The sequence below is a fragment of the Haemaphysalis longicornis genome, unplaced genomic scaffold (assembly GCF_048455015.1).
Source record: "Haemaphysalis longicornis isolate Haplotype H1 unplaced genomic scaffold, Haemaphysalis longicornis Haplotype H1 scaffold_6, whole genome shotgun sequence".
NCBI classification, from domain to species: Eukaryota; Metazoa; Arthropoda; class Arachnida; order Ixodida; family Ixodidae; genus Haemaphysalis; species Haemaphysalis longicornis.
The window spans coordinates 100,497,640-100,524,880 of NW_027526407.1; positions in this window are offsets into that span (position 1 = coordinate 100,497,640).

Sequence of the window (27,241 nt, forward strand, 5' to 3'; positions counted from 1 at the left end):
GCTTCGGCCGCTCCGCGGGCTTCTTCCCTCGTCGCCAGTGTCACGATTTAGACCCGCGTTCGTGAACCTGTGAAGGTAGGGGTACCCTCCAGCCGAGAGACGACATGCAGCGTGCTGGTGGTGACGGTGACTGACCCCCGAGCAGCCGTGCTCGGCGGTGTTTATTGCCCGGCCACACACAAGGTTGCCCACCGAGCCTGGTGGGGCCACTGAACTTAGCGGCCAACGAATATCAGGGATGGGGGGCGCCACACACTTGTAACAGATGGAGCAGATGCCGAGTTTTTGATCATTCCTTCTTACCGCGATGTACCAAGTGTGCAGAACATGGACACAACGCTATGGATTGTGAAGCCCCGATCCGCTGCGTAAAGTGTGGGCAACGGGGCCACAAGACAGATGAATGCAGGAAGGACCTCCACTGTCATGCCTGTGACCTGAATGGCAGAGAGCAAAGCAGAGACCACGAAATGATGTCCTGGGGCTGTCCGGTCTACCGGGACAAGATTGAACAGGAACGTAGAGGATCATCACTTGCCTTAGCTAAAATGACTAGCATAACTGAAATAAAAGGAATTCAACATATTCAAGGTTAATTTAGCTAGAGCATACAAAGCAAATCAATCCCTCATTAATTTTCAACAAGATGAAGAATTAGATATTCCTTTAATACAAGAACCTTACACCCTCAAAAATAAAATAAATGGATTTCCTCTTAAACATATCATAATCGCAGCCAGCAAAGACCCCAAATCTGCCATTACAATCCACAAAAACCTCTCAGTGTTCGCAGTTTTTGAAGCTTAAAACATAGTGGCAGCTAAAATAACAAAGGGGAACAGAGAAATACTAATAATAAGTTGTTATTGCCCACCAAACGGAGACATCAACAGAGAACTTTCAAAAATATAAGAAATAGTACAAAGACATAGGTCGGTACTGGTATTAATAGGTGGATACTTTAACGCGCGAAATCAAATCTGGGGCAGCCAGACAATTGATGAAAGAGGGAAAAGAGTTTTAGAGCTTATCTTCACTAATGCTTTAACTTTACTAAATAAGAAAGATTCGCCCCCCAAATTTAGGACAAGTAGGGCAAGAGGGTGGATAGATCTATCAATAGTTAACGCAGTTTTAGCGAGATATATTAAGGAGTGGAAGGTATTAAAGACTTTCAATGATAGTGACCACAGATATATAAGAACTATATTCGAAAATGTCAAAGTAGAAGAAGTATATGGAATAACGTTAAAAGGTTAAGCTAGAATGATAGATGAAATAGCAAACGACGTATGGTTCGAAGAAGTACAAAATGGGATTGGAACGGCAGATGAAAGAGAAAACGTAATTAATACATTTTATTCCAAGCTTGAGATACTGAGAGCAAAGTACAGTAAAAAGAACAATACCACCCAAACAAAAACCCACCCCGTGGTGGAAAATGGAGTTAGAGATCGAACGAAAAAGAGTAAGGGCATATAGAAGAAGATACCAAAAAGCTAGAGGAGACATGGGAGAGAAGTATAAGAAGGAATACTAGAAAGAGCACGAATGCTATAACAACAGGATAGAGCTAGAAAAAAAGAATAGCAATAAAAAAAGCAATAACGTCAAAATTCACAAAAAAATCCTTTCAACTTGGCATACAAAATCGCACGAAATCAGTTAAAGACTACAGTAACCTTAAAGAGCACAGTAAAAGAAGATCGAGAGATAACAAAAACTCTCCAAGAGACAATAGAATACTTAATAGGAAACTGCACCCAGAACAAACACCACGAGTCCAGGAGCACCAGACGGTGAAACGAACAGGTGATAAGAATACCAGTAGTAGCCAAACGGAATGTCCAGGGGACGGAGAACATCCTGGAACTAGGGACTCCCCATTTACCGAATTAGAAGTAACATTAGCTGTGGATAACCTTACGGGAGATATAACACCACTACCGGACAAGCTTAAAACCACTGTTATCCAAGCAATCTTCAAGAAACACAAACAGTTCTTTTTGAATTTATTTAACGCCTGCTTTATGAACAGTTATTTTCCAGAAAGATGGAAGGAATCAAAGGTAATACGTATCCCCAAAACAAGACCAGAGGAGACATGCGAGGAAAGTAAATTTCGCCCAATAGCTATTAATTCCATCCCAGGTAAAGTTCTGGAGAAGTTGGCTAAGGACCGACTATATCACCACCTGTATCAAAATAACCTTTTAGTAAATATCAGTATGGCTTTACTCATAATACATCAACAATAGAGGCTTTACAAGAAATAAAAAAGAGGGCTACAAGAGCGAAACTGGACAAAACCAAGACCTTAATCGTGTCTTTGGACATTAAGAACGCATTCAACTTATTAACCCAGTTATAGTAACAAAAAAACTACAAGAATACAAATGTTACAGTAATTAATTTAAACTAACACATAGTCTTTTACAAGGAGGAAGAGTGTCTACCAATCTGATAATATTAAGGTTATTAAGACATTAGACGTGGGCTCGCCACAAGGCTCACCACTTAGCCGACTTTACTGGAATATCACCATAGCTGACTTACTAGGTGAAGAACTCCCATATGAAACCCACATCCAAGCTTTCGCAGATGGTATAGTAATCATCGTTCAGTTTAAACCAAGAAAAGATGCAGAAGAAAAAACAAACAGAGTATTAAAAATAACTAATGTCTTGGTTGTAAGCAAAGGAATAACAATAAATAATGACAAATCACAAGCAATGATAATAGGAAAACAGTATGGAACCCATTCACCTATACTCCAAATAGGTTCAAGCAGAATAAGAACAGTCAACGAAATGAAGTTACTCGGTGTAATAATAGATAATAAGTTAACATTTTTACCTCATCTAAAATATCTAAAAGAAAAAATAGGTAAGATAACATACAACCTGAACAGGATGCTAAACGACGAAAAGAGTTCAAAAAGAGAATTAGTGCGAGTTATGTATGAGAGAGGCACTGAAAGAATCCTTACCTACGCAGGACCGGTGTGGTGCACTCGGAAGGTAACTGTTTTAACGAAAGTACAGGCGATCCAAAGGTTACCGTTACTAATGATAACGAAAGCTTTTAAAACATAAATCCTGTCCTTAAACATTATGGCAAAAATCCCTCCAGTGTATCTAACAATTGAAAAAGAAATTGAGTACTAAAAGAGGGCAAAACAATTTCATGTGACGACAAGCTGTACATAAGTAATGAAATCATGAAAAAATACGATCTCTGGACAGATCACCCAGCAAATAAAAGCGGTAATATAATCACTCCCACAGAAGAAATATAAGACTACCGTATATGTACAGATGGTTCAAAGACGGAAAAAGAAGTAGGAGCAGCGTTTGTAATATTTAACAATAACAACCATAAGGTAAGAACCGAAAAATTTAAGCTTCCAGAATACAGTTCCAAGTACGAAGCTGAACAAATAGCAATTAAAAATGCAATAGAATATATATAGTAACAAACAAAGCAAACAATAGCCATCAACTATTTACCGATAGTTGGTCTGTACTCCAAGCACTAAAAACCCACTTAACACAAATCCAATAATTAACGAATTCAAACTAGTCCTTAGAGAGAATACAGCAGTAAAACTCTACTCTTCCCAAGCCAAGCCCTGACAGGGCATGGTAGATTCCAGTTTGATTTTTCAAGATTCAGAATAACACAGGTATCTACATGCAAGTATATCAAGGATATAGAGAACTTTGACCATTATCTAACAGAATGTCCACTCTTAATAAATGAAAGGAAAAGACTCGTTAAAAAACTAGGAGAGCACTTAGAGAACAAAAAACCGGAAATAATTAAGAAAGAAGAAACAAGAATAATTTCAGAAGAGATGGTTTTAGAATTAACAAATTCATTCTACAAACATAAGAATAGACCAAACATAACAGAACAACAACACGATCAATCACAATATAAAAAATGGGATAAGATACGGGGATTGAGCAGAAATGCCATGTTGGTGAGGGTCCTCCACCCACATCTCCAGTCATTCTCTTCTTACACCATAACAACCCAAGAAAACGAAGCAGAACACCAACAACACACAATCACAAACTATCAGGAGTAACAGATCTATATACCCGGTGAAGTCAGGTCACGAACAAATCATGAAGAACAAGATCAACAAACCAAGATCAAAGAATCAAGAATCAAGTAAAGTTTAAGAACAAGAGCAAACAACACAAAACGCCTACCAAGGATCCAAAACATCATTAGGGCACCGGGACATGAGGAGCTTGAGAGTAATGAAAGAGCAGAGCAAGCTGCGCGAGAACTTACTAACCGCTACGCCAGTAGTCCTAGCTTACTCACCCCTCTCCCCAATACCTTCGGTGGGCGACTCAACATTCAAAGGAAAGCCAGAGCTGCCTTTCCTCCAACAGATAAAAAATTAACAGGTACAGAGCATCAGTCTCGCATACAAATACAGACGAACACCTATACCAACATCCTCAGTCTATCGAAGATGTTCCCCGAGAAATTCTCAAACGCATGTAAAAAGTACGCTGGAATATCCACTCTACTCCATGCACCCTGGGGTTGTCGTATTATATGGCCCTCAGTAATCACCAACACCGAGTTATATAAGCTATGGGAGGCAGCTCTTGCCGGCTCTGACCCTGGGGTACAGAAGTATCTGATCTTTAGGGCCAAGGCTGGGGGCAAAGAAACAAAGGCCCTGGAAGAAGGGAACCTACCCTAGTCGAATCAAGCCCTGTCGTTTCAAATAAACATTTCATTTCTTAATCTCTCGATGGGTTGGTTTTTACGATAGTAAGTAAAAAGTGGCAGCGCAACGCCGGCACGTGCGGGAGGAAAAGCAAGCACAAAAAGAACAGAACTCCCGCGGGCGCAGTTTCAGGCAGAAGGCGTGCGAGCACTGCGAAGGCGGGAAATTTGAAATGCGTTGGGTGGTAGCAGTGAGCGGATAACGGCGCTACAGTCCATTATTGCGATTCACTGCTCTGAACTTCCGACAGCTTTCACATTGAGTGGAACGGCTTTATTTTTTCATATTACGCTCTCGAAAAACCAGAAGCAGTTCAGTTTCATATGACCTGCCCATTATACGCTGACCTGCGCAGCTATTAAAGAATTTCGCCCACATTTTGCTGGGGGAGCTTATGCTCTCACGCTGCACTGCTTTACAGAAATAGCGCCAAAACTTCAAAAGCTCCCTTTTTTACTGCCGACTGAGGCACAGCGCGTCTGAGGCATAATCATGAAGTTAATAGCAACAATAAATTTGATATTAGACAAACAATTAACAGCTCTCACGAATTAAACCGTTATTACTGCTTCAAGACACTGATCAGTTTTCAAGAAAAGTTACGAAGACACACAAACCCTCCCTATCACGCCCTGAATGCGAACACATTATTGTTTAAAGGGGCCCTAAAAGGCATTTTGAGCACACTAAATGAACTAGCGCAACCGCTAGATTGGGTCGTCTCAAGTATTACTCTTTTACGCGCAGCGGAAAGCTCATACTTTTGTTGCAAAGTTTGTCGTTTTTTTCTCACCCTTCCCTTCGTGTTTTTGGACGCCGCCATCTTCACATGTCTACATCATCGATTCCCAGATGTTCGTCTCGAGCTAGACATCCTGCTATTGGGCGGATTTTTCACGCACTTCCGGCAAAGAGATGAGTCGTCTGCTCAGCGTCGGCTCGCCGGCTGATCTGCAAGCGGAGTGCCGGAGTGCTTGGGCATTTTACGACAAACGAAACGAGTGTAAAACAAACGCTTAACCGTTTGTATTGAACGCAACACGGCCATAACACGACATAGATATTCTGTTACCTGAGTACGTTCCATAAAGAAAGCGGTGAAGCCCCGTGGCACTTCTTTCGTGAAATCGCAGAGAACGCCCTCAACCGAATGCCCGGATTTGACACATACATTTTATTCAACTTCCAAACAATCCAGAGATGCGTTTCTAAAGAACACAACGTCACAACACGCATTGAAAGTTGTTAACCACGATTGACACAGGATGGGTTGCCTCCTGCCCGTCGTAAATTCGGTACTCACCTCGCGCGCGGTTTGCGGGGACGATCAGCAAGTCACTTAACTCTGGCGCTCAAGCCGATGGCTTTTAGCCACGCACACTGCACATACCCCATGCGAGGTTGAGTCGTACGTCGCTCGAGAAAGATAATCCAGACCATGGGAAGCACTACCCACCCGCAGAAACACAACGTCGCATTTCATCGCGAAACAAAGGCGTCCACAACACACACACCATCGCCTCCTGTAATGCCAAACGCATCTCGAACTTCCCAATGGGAGTGAGTGGTACGCCTGCGGTGCCCACATGTCGCGAAGTGGGGCCCCAAGCTGAACCGGGATCACGCAACCGTAACTCGCTTCTGGATCGGTTTGAGCCTTGTTTCCAAGGCAACCGATGTTTGAGATTGTCAAAGAAATGGCGCTCGCTCCAGCGCTAGAAAGCTCAGAGCCTCGACGGAGCATGTTTTGCCAACGTTGCCGCTCTCCACCACGCGTCGCCCCAAGCTGAACTGGTCACATGATTGAAGCGTTTTGTGCACGGGTTCTGTATTGGTTTAATATGACGTTTTCACATGCCGCTAGCAGGAATTACCACCGCCGCAAAATAAGACCCGGCACCAGCGGGGCCACATCTGATACGGCGCTTTTTGGATAAACAGTGCGCGGTGCATCAAGGGAACGAGCGCACGACCCTCCCCATGCGGCTGCGAGTTCGCCACAGATAAAAAGTCATGTGCCGCCAGCAACGTACACCGCGAAAGGGCAAGGCCAGGCCGCCGCATACATGTGGCCAGATTTTTCGTTCGCTTTTCCAGCCTTGAGCGGAGTGCGGGATTCATGGTGTCAACAAAGCTTGCCCGTAGCAGACGACAGTCTGAGGAGCACAATAGCGGAAGTACGTCAACGCTGCGGAGCGCAGCATCATGGGAGGCAAGGCTGGCGCGCCGTCAACAGCGGAGAGTAAGTCGAAAGGAGGAGGAAACGCGCGGTTTTTGATTTACGATTTCTCAGCTAATACTCATCGCTTTAACATAATTCTTGCGGGAGGAGATTGCAAATACGTTGCTTTATTTGGGTACATGTACATCCATGCATCGGCGGAAGGTATTTCAGGACCCTTTTAACTGCAAAAGGGATACGCAGGTATTGTGGGAGCCACAATAACGTCCTGGATCACTGGTGACTTTGACAACGCTTCGTGCGGCAGCGGAGTTACTAAGAATCGCGGCACATGTTGAATCACATTTTCTCTTTGTGTTTATTCTCTTTGTTGCTATGGCTGAAAGCATTAAGAAATCGACTTGTTAGGCCTTAATCAAGGCTAACGTTAGATAGCGCGAATACACGCCAAATTATTGTTCGTCAACCTGTGGGTGCCGGGTTCGTTAAGCGGCAGGTGACGACGTCGGTGCTCAGAACGTGACATGACGTACGGACTGCACATACCACCGTTCGCGTCACCAAGCATGTGGGGTACTTAGTGGAAACGTACTTTGGTACACACGCAAAAACTGCCTCTGTTTTTATCATCATTGTATAACCATCAGAGTAACATTCTCCAATGGAGGATGAAGAGCTGTTCTATTGACTTACATCTCCTCTTACCCTGAGCTGTACAAATCCACGTTTTGACCTCTAATTCCCTTATCTCATCCCTCTATCGAGCCACTTGTATTCTCCTACATCCAGTTGCGCCTCTCAGTAGCCACTTGGTCCGACTGGTGGTCTACAGTGAAAGCAGTGGACCATGATTGCGCATCTGTTTTTACCACTGTAGTTACTCTGGTAAATGCCACACTGCGTTTATTCAAGGGTATTTTGTAAGTCTAAATCCGTGACCCGTTTTCTAGGTCCAACTTAAGTCAACTTGAGCCAGTGAGCCCTGGTGTGCGATGGAGGTGACTTCTAGTCTAGCATTCCGGGGCGCTGGGTTCGATTCCGACCAGGACGTTCATTCACCCTATTTTTTACGCTCTATGAGAATACTTCTATTGTTCTTTGCACCATCGGCCATTTCTGTGCCATCTGTGCTCCAGCAATGCCGGATTTTTTACCTTCTGAAGAGTTTAATTATTTCGCATTGATAACTGTTACGCCCCGAGCACACGCAGGTTACTTCGTTTACAGAATGTGGTAACAAAGGAAAGGAACACGTTCACGTTCACATGTGGCGCAATGCTCTTACCAAACCAATATGCCGTGGAACTTGTCAAAATCTTAGTTCTCTAAAAATACATTAAAGCGTTCCGGCACGTGGCCCCACGACTACGTATATTCAGAGTGTGCATTTCAACCCGCACGAATACTCAAAGACCTGATATTAGGCACGATAAAATCGTGTCAAGAATTCTCGATTAAGAATAACATCGTGAGGAAACTACATTTGGATTTGGAAAATATCTCGTATATTTACGCATAGAAATAGAATAGTCACAAGCAATACTTCTCATAACAGCATTAGCCCTGAAATGTAGGGGATGGGTGACCGGTTAAAGAACAACGTGCTTGTAACTTCCAAGAACAAAAATGCGGCCTTCGGAACCCCAGCAAGGCAGCCACATCATGTCACGCCTTTCTGTTTAAGAAATTGTGTGTCTTTGTTAACTGAACGGACTAACAACTTGCGACTCCCTCACATTTCAGGAGGTGTCGCAAAGCCTGACTGTGAATATACCCCACGACGATGTAAGTTTTCGATGATGTGTCGCATTCTCATCCGGACGTGCTCACCAGGTATAATGGTAAAATTCTGCTTGACCAAAGACAAATAAAAGCTTAAAAAATCACATTTGCCGTCGTAGAATTTTTTCTAAGCATAAAAAACACACCTTTCTTTATAGCATCATTTCCAGGAAACTGCGCTCCATTCGCTGAAGTGAAGCTGGGAAATTTACGAGAGATGTATGATCGGCTGTTTTGTACGTTTACGGTGATATGACATTATATTCTTTACGGTAAGACACGTGCACCTGATATGGGAGGCCATCGCTCCTTCGGGGTGTCATTGCTCGAAACGTGGTCCAAAACAGCACCTGCAAATTGACTGATAAGCAAATATTCTATGAGATTTTGTGGACATTTTCTCATGGATGTGAAAAAATAAGGGACCATCTCTCGGTGGATTGTTTTGAATTCTTAAGCTTCTCACCCCTTCCAGTGTTCAGATGTTTGGAAATACAGTGGCGGCAAAGCACATTCTGTATTTTTAAAGGCGACGGTCGTTCTTGAGCTACTTAAACGGGAAAATTTTTGTCTGTCGGTATGTCGGTCTGTATGTCCCTGGATTCAGCCACCCGGCCCAAGTTACAAAAATTGTTGAACCAGATGTTGATATACGCCAAACAAAAACAAACTACCAAATCTGGTGGCACTGTTTCCACTTTAAGACATTGTTGAGCAAAAAGAAAACATTAGACATATCTGAGGCATAAATCAATAAACAAGTTATATTTTTGTGTTCTTTTTATTGAAAATAAATGCCTGCTTGATCTTCGCGAGAGTAAAAAATACCCAAAGAAACAAATTGCTTTGATCAAAAAGCACAAAGAATTGGAGGAAGCTCACACTACCGCGTAAGACTTGAAGGCAGCGAAACTGTACGCAACCTTCACGACTATCACGGCGGTTTAAGTACACGATTGCAGCCGATCTGCCCCTTCTTCTCTGCCGCAAAGATTTTTACTCCATCATTGTTTCTATAAGTGTGAGCTGCATTCTTTTTTTTTTTTGGAAGTCATAATTATTGGCCATCAGCTTGGAGGCGCGTACGCTGCGATGGGTCTTAATCGTTCCGAGCAAGTGTTGCCCCGATTACGGCGACCCCTGGATTTTTTTTGTGTGTGCGAAGGAAGGGGGGGGGTGCAATCTTGGCCAATCTCCGTAAGTGTGCATGCTTCGATTGACAAACGTGCCCCGGAGACGCTGGGTGGTCATCGCCGGGCACGCACACTCAAGACCCAAGCGCTAGGCATTTTTTTGGTTTTGTTAACTGCCGGGCGGTCGCTGCGAGGCCCGCGCTCACGTGCGTGCGCTTGGCAATTTCTTGCTATTTTTAACCGCGGACAAAAAAATTAGGATTCGCTAAACAGCTTCCCTGTTAAAAAATGATGATGATGGTTGGTGTTTAATGGCGCAAGGCCGACGAGGGCAAAGAGCGCCAGAGAAGTTATTTAATGAAAACAAGTGATTACCACAAAAGGTAGGTATAAAATGTGTAAACTGGACATAGTAAGATCAATAAAAATAATGGTGATGGCTGGTGTATAGGGCCAGATGTGATTACGCATGATAGGAAATGAGGTTTAAAAACTTAACATCTGAGAAATATTTAAAAACGCGTTTCACAGAAACCATGGCATCGTCACCTAGAAACAGAGATGGGTGTAGGGGAATATGTTGTCTGTAGAGTTCTCTGAAGTGTTTGTGTCGTGTTGTGTCAAGTGCCTTGCATTGTATGAGTATGTGGACTACGGATAGGCCCTCCCCACACCTGCTACACAGGGGTCTTGGAGATCCCGTGAGCAGGTGCGAGTGCGTTACATGCGTATGGCCTATTCGTAACCTAGCTAAGGTAACTTCAATGTGCCTGTAGTGTGAGTCAGTAGTGTATTGTCCCAGGTGTGGTTTTATTACATGTAGTTTGTTGTCTGTCTGTTCGCTCCAGTCTGCTTGCCAAGTTTTACGGAGTTGTTGTCTAATGTGTGGCTTGAGGTCTGTGTAAGGTAGTGTTGACATGTCGACTGTGTTTCGGAGTGCAGCATTGGCGGCCATTTCATCCGCCACTTCATTACCACCAATGCCAGAGTGGCCTGGCACCCAACACAGAGTCACCCCAAGGTTTGAAGAATAAGCTACCATAATCGTTTTGAAGACAAGATTAATGACATGGTTTTTTGATGACTTTCCGGATGATAATGCACGGACGACGCTCAACGAATCTGTATAAATGACGGATGTAGGAATATGAAGTTCAACTATGTGACTTACAACTAGAAATATGCCATATGCCTCTGCCGTAAAAATACTTGTATTAACATTCATTGTTCTACATGCTTCAAAATTGGGCCCATGCGCAGCACAAGACACCGCAGTGGACGTTTTAGATGCATCGCTTAAAAACTCTGCAGCCCTGTATTTATTCTGCAGATGCATGAAATGCTGCAAAATCCCACTTCTTGGTGTCCTGTTCTTATTGTAGTGTACGAAAGACAAGTCACATGCCACAGGACGAAGATGCCATGGTGCTACAAGATCAGTGTGAGATGATTTGAATGTGTCTAAGAGGGAGACGTCATGAATAGTCACCTCATCCCTCACTCTCTGCGAGAAAGGAACAGCAATGAATGGGCGGTTTAAAAAAGAGTTTGGTTGTGGACGTATCATTAAAAACCGGTTTAAAGGGATGGTTATTCATTGATGAGATTTTGGAGGCATATAGGAGGTCAACATAAGTTCGCTGGTACGCTAAGCACCATTTGTCGCACTCTGCATAAAGACTGTGGACAGGACTGGTACGGAACGCCCCACAAGACAGGCGAAGCCCTAAGTGAAGCACTGGGTCGAGCATTTTAAGTGCTGTTTTTGTGGCTGACCCATACACAACGCTTCCGTAGTCCAACCGTGACCCTACCAACGCGGCATAAATTCGAAGCAGGAGTTGCTTGTCTGCACCGCACGATTGGTGAGACAGGACTTTTAGAATATTCATTGTTTTTAGGCATTTTTGTTTAAGTCGTTTTATGTGGGGTATGAATGAGAGTTTCTCGTCAAACACCACACCCAAAAACTTATGCTCTCTTTTTACTGGAATCGAGTCACCAAAGAGTTTTACGTCGGGATCGGGCAGGATGCCCCGCCTTTTTGAGAATACAACACAGGTACTCTTAGAAGGATTAAGTTTAAATCCATTTTCATCTGCCCAGCGAGAAAGTTTATTTACCCCAAGCTGGACCTGTCGTTCACAAATGGATATGTTACATGATTTGAAAGATATTTGAACGTAATCTACATACATCAAGCAGGATATGGTTGGCGGCAGTGCCTTTCGGAGAGAGTTCATCTTAACTATAAACAAGGTGCAGCTCAATACGCCACCTTGATGCACGCCATTCTCCTGCACGTGAACATTTGAAAGTGCCGAACCGACCCTGACACGAAATGTTCGTTCGGACAGGTAACTTGAAAGAGTATTAAGCATGTTACCTGCCTGCCTGGCAGCTCTCGAGAAGACCATTGTACTCAAGGAAGTACACGAGCCTACGGTTTATCATCTTCTCGAGGAGCTTGCACAGGCAGCTTGTCAAAGCAATGGGCCGGTAACTAGAAGGAGAAGAAGAGGCCTTCCCTTCTTTTAGGAAAGCCACTACTATGGCCTCCCTCCAAGAGCGAGGAATGTGCCCCGAAAGCCAAATCTTGTTATATAGGTGGAGGAGTGTTAGAAGAGGGTCTGAGTGTAGGTGCTGTATCATTGCATATGTGATGTTGTCTGGGCCTGGAGCTGAGGGTTTACAAGTGCTCAAAGCGGTCCTCAGCTCATGAAGTGAAAACTCCGAGTTATTAGAGGAGGCTGCCTTATCATTATCAAGTAAAGACTTCTTTTCTGCCAACTGTTTGTGTTTAATGAAAGTGCTAGTGTAGTGTGCTGAACTGGACACGTGTTGGAAGTGTTGTGCGAGTGTGTTAGCCTGGTCTTCCAGTTTGTCCCCTGTTGTACTAACCAGGGGCAGGCTGTGTGTCTGTTGTCCTTTTAGTTTGCGTATTCGTGTCCACACTTTGCGGGAGTCAGTGCAAGAGTTCATGGATGTTACGAATGAGCGCCAACTCTCTCGTTTTGCCTCACGGCGCACACGTTTTCCCATCGCCTTAGCACCTATTATGGGAAGATGGACTGCTTGGGCCTTTACCTATGTATGTGAGTGAGGTGGGGAAGTGGTCACTGCCATATGGGTCAGTTCCCACTCCCCACTCGACAGGAGGAAAGAGAACTGCGGAGCCAATAGCCAAGTCAAGACATGAGTATGTGTTGTGACCTATGTTATGGTATGTCGGCTGTTTATTGTTGAAAAGGCATGCTCCAGAAGATGTGAGGAATTTTTCTATCGGGCGACCTCGGGCATCCGTTCTGGAAGAGCCCCAAAGAGAGTTGTGAGCATTAAGGTCGCCTGTAAGGATGTATGGTTCGGGCAGCTGGTCAACCAGCGCCTCGAAGTCGGAGCTCGTAAGTGCAACATCAGGAGGAATGGAGCATACCGTTATCAATCTATTAAATATTATTGTGCGGACGGCTACAGCCTCAAGGACGGTGTTCAAGGTGACAGGGTGGCATGCTAAGGATTTGCGGGTGATTATGGCAACACCGCCAGAAGAGTGTGTGCAGCCATCCCTGTCTTTCCTGTATACCATGTAACTATTCAAGAAATTTGTGTGTTTGGAATTCAGATGTGTTTCCTGGACACACATTATACTTGGCTGATTGGCATGCAGAATCTCATAAACGTCGTCAAGATTATTCAGAAGGCCTCTGCAGTTCCATTGAACAATATTTTCTCTTCCCATTATTATGTGTTCAGAGCTACTGGAGTGTGACTATTTATGTAGGGTCTTTCGGGGCTTGCACTCTTGGAAGGGGTTTTCTGACCTTCTCTACTGACCTGGACGTCGCAGCCCGTTCCTTCCGCTGCGATGAAAGCCGGAAGGGCTCGACGTCCATGTCGTCATCTGAAGGCAAGGGGGTGCCCAGCGGACTGGGCCCCCTTGACATGGTACCCTTTCGGGTGTTATTTGCCTGAGCTGCCAGTGCCGAAGGCGTGGGGAGCACCCCAGATGGCACAGGCAGTGAGGCGTGGGAGGGGTTCGCTGCGACTGCCTCCGCCTCCATCTCGTTCGGGCCCTCGCGTGTGCTTCGGGCCGGTGGAAAGGGGGAAACGGTGGGTGCAGCAGCATCCCCACCGGACGTGGATGCCACCACAGCCGCTGCTGGCTCAGCGAGCGGTGCGGAGGCGGGTTGGGCTGCCTGAGGCAACCCAGGGGGGGCAGGGGCGGGACCAAGTCCGACTCGCGGTACTGGGTCCCCGCAGAAACCAGACGCCGCTCCGCCCCCCGGCGAGCTGCGTCGGCGTACCTCCCCAGAGGGAAAGAGGCGAACCTCTTCCGCGCCTCTGGGAAGGTGATGTTTTCAGTGACCTTGATGTTAATGATTTTCTTTTCTAATTGAAACTTTTCACAGCTGCGGGACCATGCTGCGTGCGGCCCCTGACAGTTTGCACAGGTGAAGGTAGTAGAGTCACAGTTTTCAGTAGGGTGGTCATGTGCGGCGCATTTCGCGCAGGTCGTTTTGCCGCGACAAGAAGTTGTAGCGTGCCCGAATCGCTGGCACTTGTAGCAGCGGCGCGGGTTAGGTATGTACGGACGTACACCACACCTAATGAAGCCAGCATTGATGTGCTCAGGAAGTTTTGATTTGTTGAATGTCAGGAATATATGCTTTGTGGGGATTTCCTTATTGTCTCGTCTGATGGTGATACGCCTCACTGCAGTTACACCCTGATCTTTCAGGCCTTCCAACAGATCAGCTTCGGTCTCATTCAACAAATCGGTCTCCGAGATCACACCCTGAGAGCTGTTGAGGCTACGATGGGGAGTGACTCTGATGGCCAGATCTGCGATGCAGGTTTGCGACAGGAGGTTAGTGGCTTGTTGCTGCGTCTTGACATTGACTAGGACTTCACCGGTACGGAGTTTCTTAGCATCGAACGATTTTCCGAGGATGCCTTCCAGGAACTTAGTGATCAGGAATACGGACATTGAAGAAACAGGGTTTGTTTTGTCAACTGCCTCGATAACCAAGAATCGAGGATAGTTGTCAGGTTTCGGACTGTGGATTGTTGGAAGGGATGGAAAGGAAACTTCGGTGCGGCCCCTTTTCGGGGGCCGATCACGTCTGGGGGGGGGGGTTTGATTTATCCATATGGCATAGGAAAAAGCAGGGAGACGGGGGTACTTTCTTCTTTGACCTTACCCTGGTAGTCAAAGAGGTCCCGGAGCTCCCTGCCTGGTGAACAGACAGGGAGCCCATCCGCCGGAGCTTGACCTGGGCTCCGACGGCCACCGTTCGTGGTTTCTAACCCTCCACCTATAAACACATCGCCACGGTTGGATCCAGCTTATGTTTGGGGGCTCGGGGTCCGCGGTATCGCCAGTACTGTCACCAAGATTGCTCAAGGTGCCCCGTGCGGGGCCCTGTTAAAAAAGAAAAGCCGTTCGCGCACGACACTTGCACTCCTGGCGAGATTCTAAGAAGTCCAATAGTAACGAAAAGTTCCAATAGATGGCATAGTAGCCTTTCACCGCGGGAAATTTGAATTGATGTGAGCAAACCTCTACCGTGTCCATCGTAGGAGGAGCGATACGATAGGGAAAGAGCGCGAGATGGGGGGCGGGAAACAGAAGAGAGGCAGTTACGTGCCAGGGGCGACAAACGACTATACCCTTTCGACGACATTTGAAGGCAAGTGAGCAAATTCCGGACCAATTTTTTTTTGACGTGCACTCGGCCTTGGTGTCGCCGCACATTCCATTTCACAGTACGCAGCTAAGGTGACAAACGGCGACGATATGCTCTACCATACGCACAAAGGCCATCTCCGCGTGGTGGGTCTTACGTTATACCCCACAACATCGCCTGTATGACAACAGTAGATATGCCTAGTTGGGACACGTATGCGCGGTGTTGAGCGCGCAGGCGGTAACTGCCTAAGGCGGGAAAGCTAGCTAGTGTTGAAGAGCAGGAAAGACAATCAGGACGCAGGTATCGTTTGACATCACTTTGACGAAGTCACCCTCTTGACTATCCAAGGCAGCTCTCTACGCAGGCTCTACCCACTCTATTTTTGTTGTATTCTCTTCTGTCGCCCATCTGCCGACATATCGATGCGGGCCCTCAGGAATGATAGTAACATCACCTGATATATTATTTTACGTTTTTTTTTTCGGTGAACAAACACTGTTCTGTGCCATGCGGTCTTTTAGTGCTGATAGAACGTCCAGCCTCTGGACGTAGATTAAGTAGTGCTCCTATTTGAATGAACATCCATATTTCATTCATAACTCCACAGCGCAGCCCCATTTCACAACTGTTTACCTAAAGGGCTCCTTTTTAGTTATCTCACTGATGGAGTGGTCCTAGGCGATAAACCCTATTTTTAAACGGTACACACCACCCCAGTTAAGTAATATGGTAGCTTTTGTTGCTAGCCATGAGAGTGTCGCATGACATCAGAAACTATAAAGGTGCGTAAAACGTGCCACCTTCTGTCTTAGATATTATTTCACCTAAGAATGAACAAACTTCATTGGGTTGGTGTTATTTTACTTGGATTTTTATCTAGTGCCGCAAGATTGACCTCAATGCGCATCCCCAGGTGGTCAAAATTAATCCGGAGCCCTCCACTACGGCGCGCCTCATCGCCTGCGTTGCGTCGGCGCGTTAAACCCTACAATCAATCAATCAACCTCAATGCGCGAGAACCTCGAAGCACGACGCCAATTTTACAAGAACAATGTGCGCTCCTGAACCACTGAACCACAGCAGGCGGACTGGTTGCCTCTCCGCCAGCGTGAATGTGTCTGCCCGACTTCGAAAAATGTGTATACCTGAGCGTTTCCTCGTTTTTGAAAGTGCGTTCGTGAATTTGCTGCAATTGGAGAGAGCCTCTGATGGTTTAGTGGTAGTTTTCCGCCCAATAAAGAATTATCAGAATGGCGCAAGCGGATAGACGACAGCATCAGGATGCCAGGGACCCAGGTCGGATTCCAACCACCGCAAGCGTATTTTTTTTTCTTTGAGGCGCTTTATGTGCCTTTGTGGAAACCCATCATCATCATGCGCCTCCCATTGTGTAAAGTTGGCTTTCTCACAGTACGTTTTCGTGTAAAGACGCCATCAGAGAGGCAAAGAAAGCTCCGCTTTAAAATGAATGAGGAGGTATACATGCGTTATGAGCACAGAATTGTTATACAACACTTCGCCTGCGTTTGCGTATACACCGGCCAGGCGGCATAGCTCTAAACGTAATTTGCCGTTAGAAATAACTGCCGTCAGCTTTTCAGGAAAAATTACTCTATTATGCCAGCCATGCTTGCATGCTGCCGTAGCGCACTTATATCATCACGGCGAGCTTGTGTGCCTGGAGCGGTTCTCTTTATTAACTTGGGTGATGCGTGTCGCGGTTGCTCTAGTACTCTTTATGAGCGCCACATCCTGTTCCCTTGTGGATACAATCCCTGCCTTTCGTGTTCCCACGCAGCGCCATCTACCGCTTTGCTTGGAACAATACAATTCGTTCAAGCAACTGCTAAAAGTGCACCGCTGTTGTCCCTCAGTATCTGAAGTGGTATAGAATCGTGGTCTCCGGAACAAACGAACCAGGTTCCAGCCTCACCAATCCCTATATTATTCTTCCGAGACCCTCATCTTTACTGTAAAATGGGGCGTTTCTTTTCTTTTTTTTTTTTTCGAAATGAGCCAGGTCGAGAAACCTAAGCAAGGTCAGATAAAACTTCACTGGCAACAAAAAAGCGGCAACTATCCCCTAAAATGGGGGTGGCTAGAAAATAGGTGAAATGATGCCCTGAACGTTTGCGCAGATCGTACTTTGTATCGAAAATGAGACTCATCCTGCTGCTTCACGGACAGAACTGAGCAAAATCCATTTGCCAAATAAGAGTTGGCTTTTGGCTTTGCTGTTCAAACTGTTTTGTGGGTGTTTTCAGGGTTTTTTTTTGTTTTCTGAGCTGCCTTATCATAAAATCAGACGGCAAGTAGGAGATCGGCGAAAGATTTGTTCTTGGATTTTAATGACGAAGTGAACGGAAGAAGCAGTGAACGAAATGAAACTGAGAGATGTGAACAAATCTTTTCATCTCGTCTCTTGCGTCCCTACGGAGTAACTCTGGTTATATTTATTTTTTACTAGCATATTTACCCCTTCAGCACTTAATTAAGTAGCCTCCGCTTACAAACACCACAAATCCCGCCCGCCTTTTTGAGCACGAACCGCTTCATCAATGTGAAGAAGAATATATGAGCAATCTTCTTGACAAGCGCTTTGGAAATTTGTGTGAACGCTGTGAAGGGATTGCTTATTGTGTGAGTGCCTTCAGGCGTGCCTACGAAAATAATCCTAGGGGACAATTTCAAAAGAGCTGGTAATGGTGCCAAGAAAACTCACCTGCTTCCCAATGTATGGATCTAGTGTTCTTGAAGCCATTTTGCCTATGTATAATGCCTTTCCCACCAAAGCTAAATTCACCATTCTTGAACGTCAATTTAAATAAAGTTTTCATACGAATACCACCTCAACTTGAGTGTCTCAATTCAATATGACAGAAATCCAAACTTATCACCACAATATTGCTGAAATTCACCGCATAACTTTCAAGTAGTTGTGGCCATCAACTTCCCCTAGCTGATGAGTAAAATACATGATATAATAGCTTTGACAGCGTTGCATTTAGGTCCGGAAACACACTTCAGCTCGTTTCTGAAATTCACGTTACGTGGATCTGGCACATGTCGAAAAAAAAACGCCTCAAATATTCCTGGAGCTCAATTCTGCGCATTTGTTTTGTATGTAAAATTAGTTGGGTATATTTTAAGTCGGTTTCGAGGTGTGCGGCGGTAAATGAACACGTTTAATTACAGTTTGTGTTGCACCAGAAGTTCCGGGCTTGTACAGTCTGGGTCACTAATTCCGGACTGCGCGATCCAATGGCCAAAACGGCCGCTGCGCACTCTGGAGGAACGGCGCGTGTGGTCTGTACCGACTCAGCGCGCTTGCGTATCGTTGTTTCTTCGCGCGCACGCAAGTTATCTCTCTTTCGGTAACCGCGCTCCGACCGTCAGTAGTGAGATTTGGTAGACAAATTTAGTTAGGCGTTGCGGGCGTTAGCGTGTTGCTGAGCGTAAAGCGGAGCGTACGCTTGTTGCGACTGACCCTGGGATAGTTTTAGTGCAGCAATTTTTTGTAGCGTATGCTAACGCTTGTGGGGCCACCTGTTAAACCTAATGCGAGGTACCCAAATTTTCCTTTTCCTATGCGACTATCAAAGGCAAGCTGTAGCTGGACGGCAAGGTCAATTTTTTTTTCAATGCGTTATGGTAGGTTTAGATTGTAGAAACGTAGAAAGTATGATAAAGGGGCCTCCTTGCCTGGATTCAGTATTAGGGGAGATACCGTATACCCGTTGCGATTAATTATTACTGAAAAGCAGTATATGTCTAACCCCCCCTTTTCATTCCGGTGTCATCGATTTACTCGGCACCGCTCCAGAGCTCCTCCTGGCCCCCGCTGACACCTCTTTCACAACTATTTCCTCCTCGCCTCAACCGATGCCCCCTTGGCAACTTGCGCGGTCGGCGGTATGCGGTAATCAGATGATTGCGATAAATGAACAGAAGCACAGCTGTGCGTAAAAAAGTGCACTGACGATTACTGCACTCCCTGATACAAAATTTGTGCGCAGCGCGAGCGGTAGTCTTCTTGGTCGCGGAGCATTTCAGCAGCGTCTCAGGAAATGTTCGCGTGATCAGCGACCGTACGGCGGCTTGCGCTACTCTGCTGCTACCTCTCAGTGCGCAGGCGCCGGTGGCCAGGATGTTATAAATCGTGTTTAAACCTCCCGCGAAAATGTCAAGTGCTTCGGATTAGCCGCGCACAAGGGAGCAGCGAGAATATTGGTGCATACCGTGTTCGAACGGCCCGCGCAAACGTCACGTGGTTTGGGTTACTGGAGATTGAAACATCGTCTGGGAAAAGTGTCAGGGGGAGGGCGCTCCTTGGTGGCGACACATGAAGTGTCTGAGGGAAAGGCAGTGATTGAGATGACGCTGTAGCCGCACGTGTCGTACTCCACTTCACCCTTCGCTAGACGCTCCTGCCCGTTTTCTTTCTTTCGTCACTGCTGCGCTCGCTCACTCGGTTACGCGGACATAAACAGATGCCGCTCCCGCGAAGCCCAGGTAACGGTACCAAACGTCTGCCCCATGAAACGACCGACACCCGCCATCGCCATTTCCACTCAAATTTATGTCGCCAAGAAGCTGCGAATCCCTCCCGGTAGAAGAGAAACTTCTACATTTCGAACGTCGGCTTGAGCCCATATTTTTTCTTTCAGCTTTGAAGGCCTTCCGAGCGACATTTTCGCAGGTGTCTTTCACGCCTAAGTATGCGCCATCACCGGTTACCGGTTTATGCGTGCACGGTTTGCGGGAAGAAAAGGGGGGGGGGAGGCGTGTACGCACAGGTCGGCTTCATGCCGCTACGGATGAAATGCCAGTTGTACTGGTGGGAGATTTAAATGTCTAAAATATGTGGCTCAATGCGGTTAGTCAGCTGTCCTCCTAAATCTAGTGGTTCGGGTGTGGGCCATGTGTTACAACGACATCTTACACAAACAGTATGATGCATACGAGGGGGAAGGAAAACGTACAGCCACATGTTTATACGCGAGAACAGAGCTCAAGGGCTCCCAGGTTTTAAATCGTTGTGGGAGGAATGCATGCCGTTCGTTTGGAAGCAGCGCAAGAATCGAAGCGTTGGCGCGAACACAAGCGCGAATGGGTGCAAAAACAACGGAAAGCTGCTGGCACCGCCGTGGACTCGTCTACTAGCGGTGAATCCCTCCCGGATGAACAGCCAATTGCCCCGCTTGGAACGCCGGCTTTAGCCAATGTCCCTTCTTCAGATGGCTTTAAAGGGATATTTTCGACGGCGCCACTCACATCTAAGTACACGCACATGACCGGTTGGCGGTTTATGCGTGCGCAGGTTTGTAGTGGAGAGTAGTGGGAGGGAGGAGGGGTGGCACGCACCCTCAGCTATAGGTTTCATGCCCGTACTAATGGGTGGCATGTCCGTTGTGCTGGTGCGAGATTTAAACGCGGACGTTAAACGGTCCAAAGGGACCTGCCCGGTGTCCTTCGTGGTAGAGCGGATTGGGTTTGTGGGTTAGGCTATATTCAAATTACCTACGCAAAACCCGTATCGTGATCTATGGGCGTAAAAAATACCATGTCACGCAGTTCGGTTGGCAGAGACGTGACAGGACGTCAATATTTAAAGTTATTACAATAGTTGTGGCAACAGTCTGAACTCGGCCTTACACAAAGAGTAAGGTCCTTACGACGAGGAGGGACACAGGCAGGTCCATGTTTATCTACAAGAACAAAGCTTGGATCCGTCAGAGGTTCATTAAGCTAACTAGTTAGGAAATATGCTGTATTGCAAATTACGACAAACGTGTTTTGGTTCGTTCACTGCGTGGACTGCGTCCAGCTTTGCAGGTCATCCTTCTTCACAGAGTGAAGGGGCGCTAATTTGTGTTTGCTTAACCACGCAACGCCAATGTTTTGAACCAGCGCTCAATACTCGGCATAATAATTTTCTCCAGAACCGAAATATGCCAGAACAATGCGACAAATACTACTCAGCTTGACATGCGACGCTAATGCGACGTTTAAAATCAAACAGCACGTAGCCTGTCAGGGCGGATTAGGGATACATTTAACTCGGGCGTTGCTACTCAACAAAATAGACGAAGCATTCCTACAACTCACTTCATATTTGTGGAGCTCAACTACAAACCTTTCCGTTTCACACAAGTAGAGCGATGTTCTCGGCTGGTACCGTGCGAGGATGCGGCGACGATGCAGGTGAAAAGTCTTGAATGCGCACAAACACTGCGCGCATTCCACCACCGCGGCACGCACACGAGCACTGCCACCTGCTTCGGGAGCCGTCATTGTTGCCTTGACCTTTGTCGTTCATTGCTGGCCGGTATGCCTGTAAGTATGAAAACGTTGCCACCGACTGAGAAAAACACGCGACGGTCCGCGTTTTCAGCTGCAGCCAGAGGCGTACCGTACTTACCCGATTCTAACGCGCACCTTTTTTCCGCAAAAATAGGCCGAAAAATCGCATGCGCGTTAGAATCGGATACAAAACCGAAAATGCCGAAACAGCTCAAAATTTCGTTCCACCCATCGCCATCACCATCTCAAGATGGCGCCAGAGCTTCTAGCAACAATTTTTTGGATCTAGTCGCCTACGCTTTTCTTTCGGTGTTCACATAAATCGTCAAATTATTCCACTTGCGTGCTTGATAACAGCAATGGCAGCAACGGCAACGAAGGTGCGCCGCTTCCGCGGCTTTCGAGCGGCTCCCACGCGTTCACAACGAGCGGTTTGCTGAAGCGTATGCCTCTGGAGAAGCTCGCGGAAGAAACTCTATGGCTCGCATGTTCTGTGTATTTGTGTGGGTGTATAAGCCCAGCGCAGCTTTGTATGCCCGGCGTATGAGAGCGTCGAGCTTATTGCGTTCGGCCGTGGTCCAGTTGTGAAAGGCGGCCACGTACGCCAGGTGGCTTATGACGAACGACTGGACCAGCCTCAGCGTGCTGCGTTCCTTAATGCCGGCGTGCCTGTTGGCAATCTTCTTGACGAGGCCGCCGCACCCGGACCTCACCCGGCAGGAGGCGGCGCTCCTCCGACAACTCCAAGTGGGAGCGACGTGGACCCCGGTGTGGGCCGTGCATGTCGCGCCCGAACGATACATCACGGACCAGTGTGCGGTGTGCGGGGCCGCGAGGGCGACCATGACCCACATGATGTGGGATTGCAACGACGCGGAAGCGGGAACGAATATACTACCGCCCCATCTCGCGCGTGCGGTGCGAGAGACGGACAAGGACACACAGAAAGCCGCCGCGCAGTTTGCGCTGGCGGCGATCACACGCCAGCAGTCGCGGCCGGCACCCCCCTCCTAGCGAGGGAGTGAGAGCCACCGTGACCTTTTAGCCGGCGAGTAAAGATGTTGTTTCCCCCTCTATGGCTCGCGGGATGGGCATGCGAGGTGTGGGCCACGATCCCATGGAACATGGTTGAACGTTCGTTCAGAAGTGTGGCATCGCGAACGCGCTTGACGGCACCAATGACGAGATGTTGCGGTCAGCGGAAGGCGACAAGGAGCTCTCGGAGAGCGACGAGGAGTGAGATTACTTCGGGGAATAAATCGACCGTTTCTCTCGCGTTCGTTTTTCTTGCTCACAAAGTTCCTTGGGCGTTACAAACGGAGGTGCACGTTTTTTTTCAATTTTTTCCTGGAAAATCGAGTGCGCGTTCGAATCGGGGGCGCGTTAGAATCGGGTAATTACGGTAGTTATGAAATTTTCCTCGTGTGGGGGGTGGGCAAGGAGGGGGTGGCGAAGGTGAGATTGCGCCTCAACCTCCTTCATGTCGCTTTTAATCACCATCAGAATCATCATCATCACCAGCCTAATCAGCTCGTGCCTACAGTTTATCAATTTCATCCCTCATTGGATTACTGGCCTTCCCCTTCTTGTAGACCGATGTATCGGTGTCCACTATGTTACCCTCCACTGGTTGTCGGTTCGCTTCACTACATAGCCTGCCCATGTCCATTTATTTTTCTCTATTTCAACTATGATATCTGCTACTCTAGTTTGTTCTTTGATCTAGGTAGCTCGTTTCCTGTCCCTGACTGTTACTCCTAACATTATTCGCTCCACGGCCCGTTCAGCCGACCTATGTTTGCTTTCTATAGTTGTTTAGTTAGGCCCCAAGTTTCATCTCCATACGTTATAACCGGCGGTATGCCGGTTATTTTTCTTTATCGTGATAGGGGTACCTTACTTTTCATTATCTGGCAGTGCTTGGCGAGCCCTCCCAAACGCATACCTACGCTGCGCCAAATTTCGCTTTCATAGTTGCGGTAAGCACTAACTATGTGCCTGAGGTAGTTGTAGTCTTTTACGTCTTCTAGTGTAGTTTCCTAAGCCGAAGAGGATGTTTTTTGCGTGCCAATGCATTGCGCAGGAGCAGCTTAACAGCTGTCCCAAACTGCGGATAACTGCGCCAAAACGAGCCATACAAAAATATGTTAAAATGTATACTTGAGGAGCAGAAATCGAGAAGGTTATGTTTTGATCAGGGCAGTAAAAGTGTCACTGCCAACAAAGTGTGCATTTTTATAGAAATGGCGTTCTCCGTGGTGTGAATTTACCTGCGAATTCCCTGTTGTGGCGCCGCTCGTACGGCAAAACAACCAATTTTTGTTGCTGTGACAATAGATCGTTTGGCCGCACGAACGGCGTCGCAGCCGCGAATTCGCAGGTAAATTGGCACCATGTAGAACGGTACAAATAGGGTAGGTCAAGTGGCCGCGTTAGAACCGGCTTTAAAGGAGTCCGGACATGAAAGTTAGATTTCGAAAAGCTGATATGGTCCGCTTGATAAAGCTGCCAAGTTGCTTCCAACGATTATTTGTGGTTAACGTAGCTTGAAACCAATTTTAGATAGATAATATTGCTGCAGTTTTCAGAGACTCAAACACTTGACCCAACCGCTCTGTCCCGTGGAGGGGTGTGACAAAGTGTGCGCGGGTACGTGTGTACGCGCGCGCTCTTGTGTACGTGTCCGTGTACGCCTACGTATACGTGTGCGCACTTTTGTTCGAACGAAGCGCGTATTGCCAGGGAACTGCGATGTCGTTGCGGCCGCTCCTCTTTTTTGCGTTTTATCGTTCATGCTCAGGAGGGGTGCCTGCTCACAGATACACTTCACGCGTCGGCACAAATAGGGCGCCACCGTGAGAGGTTGCTGTGCGTGCATTGAGGCCGACGAATGTTTTGCTTAGTTGATTGATTGATTGTAGGGTTTAATGCGTCGACGCAACGCAGACGATGAGGCGCGTCGCAGTGGAGGGCTCCGGGTTAGTTTTGACCGCCTGGGGATCTTTTACTTGCGCCGATATCTCGTAGGCACGGTCGTTTTTGCTTTTCGCCTCGATCAGAAAAGCGGCCACCGCACCAGAAAATCGAGCCCCCATCGTGGTACTCTTAACCTCTGAGCCACCGCGGCGGGTATATTTTGCTTAGTGATGCAAGCATAATTAGTAATGCAATTATCTTGTGCGGGGTTTCCAACCAAGGATACCTAGCACTACGAAGCTGTTGTGTATTTCTGGCCGGGAGTCGGTTTGGACTGATGGGAACAGAAAACACCACTAAAACACATTCGTGTGCAAGTTGGTGGATACTACTTCTAAGAGTTGCAGCGTGATAAACGCGACACTGCCGAAGAACAAAGGGGCAAGTGTTTACTTTCCACTAAATTTTCTATTGCAATGTTCGCCCTTTTTCCTGATACAAAATGCTTTAACAGTTCCCGAGCTAAACGTCTGTGGTCTTACACGGCAACGGGATCGCCTTCTTACAAGCTCTCTTTGGAATGTGACCATTTCAATTTTTGTGCCTGTAGGTTTAGATGCGCATGCTCCCTGCGATGAACTTAGTTGTCAGATTTAACAGCGCCAAACATGGCCCAAGGGAAAAAAATGGCCGATTGATTGATTACGCATGCCGAAGTCTCCAACTGGTCGAGAGCGGCTAGCCAAATATTGCAAGCGTAGTTTCAAAACAAACCTTACATCTGATAGTTCCTTATCTCATAAAAGAAAAAGAAGTGCAGAGTTGCTGTTGCTTTTAAACGCCTCATACAAGAAAGAAAAAGAAGGCAGACCATATTTCCTGTACTTTAGGTGTAGTCCCATTTCATACTAGCAGGCATATGATCCGCGGTATCTATTTTTCCCAGCGAACCTAGATACGCCTCGGTGTCCATATATAGCTTGAGTGAAGAGAAGCGGACTCCACTGAGGAAAAAAAAAAATTGTCGCCATCCCGCCCTGCAAAAGTGGATGTGCAGTAAACCTGCAGTAATTAAACCACTACAAATGGTGAAGGAGGAGAGCATGAAAGGCTTCCCGTCGTCCCAGCGGGCTTGTCGCTTGCGCTCAGCTGGGGTCACTAAATAATGGTTCAGAGTATCGGCACTCTTTTCCCCTATTGTTCCGTGCCGCCGCCATGATAATTGGTCAGTCAATTACGTTAAATGTGTTTAGCAGCTGGCGGTTTACAAGAGCCACCATTTTGGTGCTTGCGTGTTTTATGAACTCTGGTAGGCCCAGCTTGCTCCTCTTGGTCAGCAGCTGCGTGCTCCTGGCGTTGTTCCGAATGCGACTCGAAAATAACGCGTGTAACAGCATTTCAGCCGCAGAAGTGTGTCAAAAGGTGCCGTTTTGCTGCATCTTCGGTTGTCTTAACAAACGACCTGGTCGAAATTAACGACGAGGCCGTAGATACGGCAATCTCGCAGCACTGATAACAAAATCGCCGGCGTTGCCGACTCGCGTGCCTGAGTGACGGTGCTCTACTACCTCATCTTCTAGCCCTACGCTCTGCTTGTGGGGGCAAATGCTGAGTCCTGGCTGAACTGACGCATGCGCTCACTATCTTGGGTAAGAACTCATTTTAGTGACGCTAGTCCTGCTTAGCCTTCAAAGATAATCGGCAAACAATCATCCAGGAACACATGGTAAGGGGTTCCATTGTTCACAGGCGCCTTATCCATAATGCAGTTTTAAAGGAGCCACGAAGAGAAAATACAACTTCGTTTAATTTGAAAGAACTAAGATTCAGTATCCCACTCAGTTCCATTACAGCCACAAAAGGTGTTTTTTTTAACGAAAAAAAAGCACGAAGTATTTAAAATTTCAAATTTTGCGCCACAGTGACGTGTTATGAGCAAGAATGACGTCATACGGGCCAACAATAAAACATGATTTTACGAGCGTTAACTTCACGTTAGCCTTCAAGTGATGCGGTCAAATGGAACTAGGAGCCCCATTACAGACGTCCAGTCATGTGCCGTCGCGACAGGTCAGTTGGGCAGCCGCCAATCGCACAAACAAGGTTCCGTGACGTCATAGAAAAGTTGCGGGAAATTGGCTAGGGGGTCGCGACTGCTTCACACGTTTTCTAAAAGATCTCCGTTATTTGTTCGAAGATTGCAATGATATTGGTATCATTGTTATTGGGACTGAGCAGTCGTTCTAATAAACCCAACTTGTATTTCGTCTTCATGGCTCCTTTAATGGTTGTTTCGTGGGCTCCTTAAACGAATTCTGTGCTCTACTCTGCATGCATGGTTAGCCTGACGCACGCTCGGAGTCTTAGGGTTTGCCGTTTTTTCCCACGGATAGTTTTTACTCACGGCGATGAAACGTTTAGGGGGGGGGGGGGGTAGTGGTATACAGTTCGGCTGTAAAAATGTGGTGTCGCTTTCTAG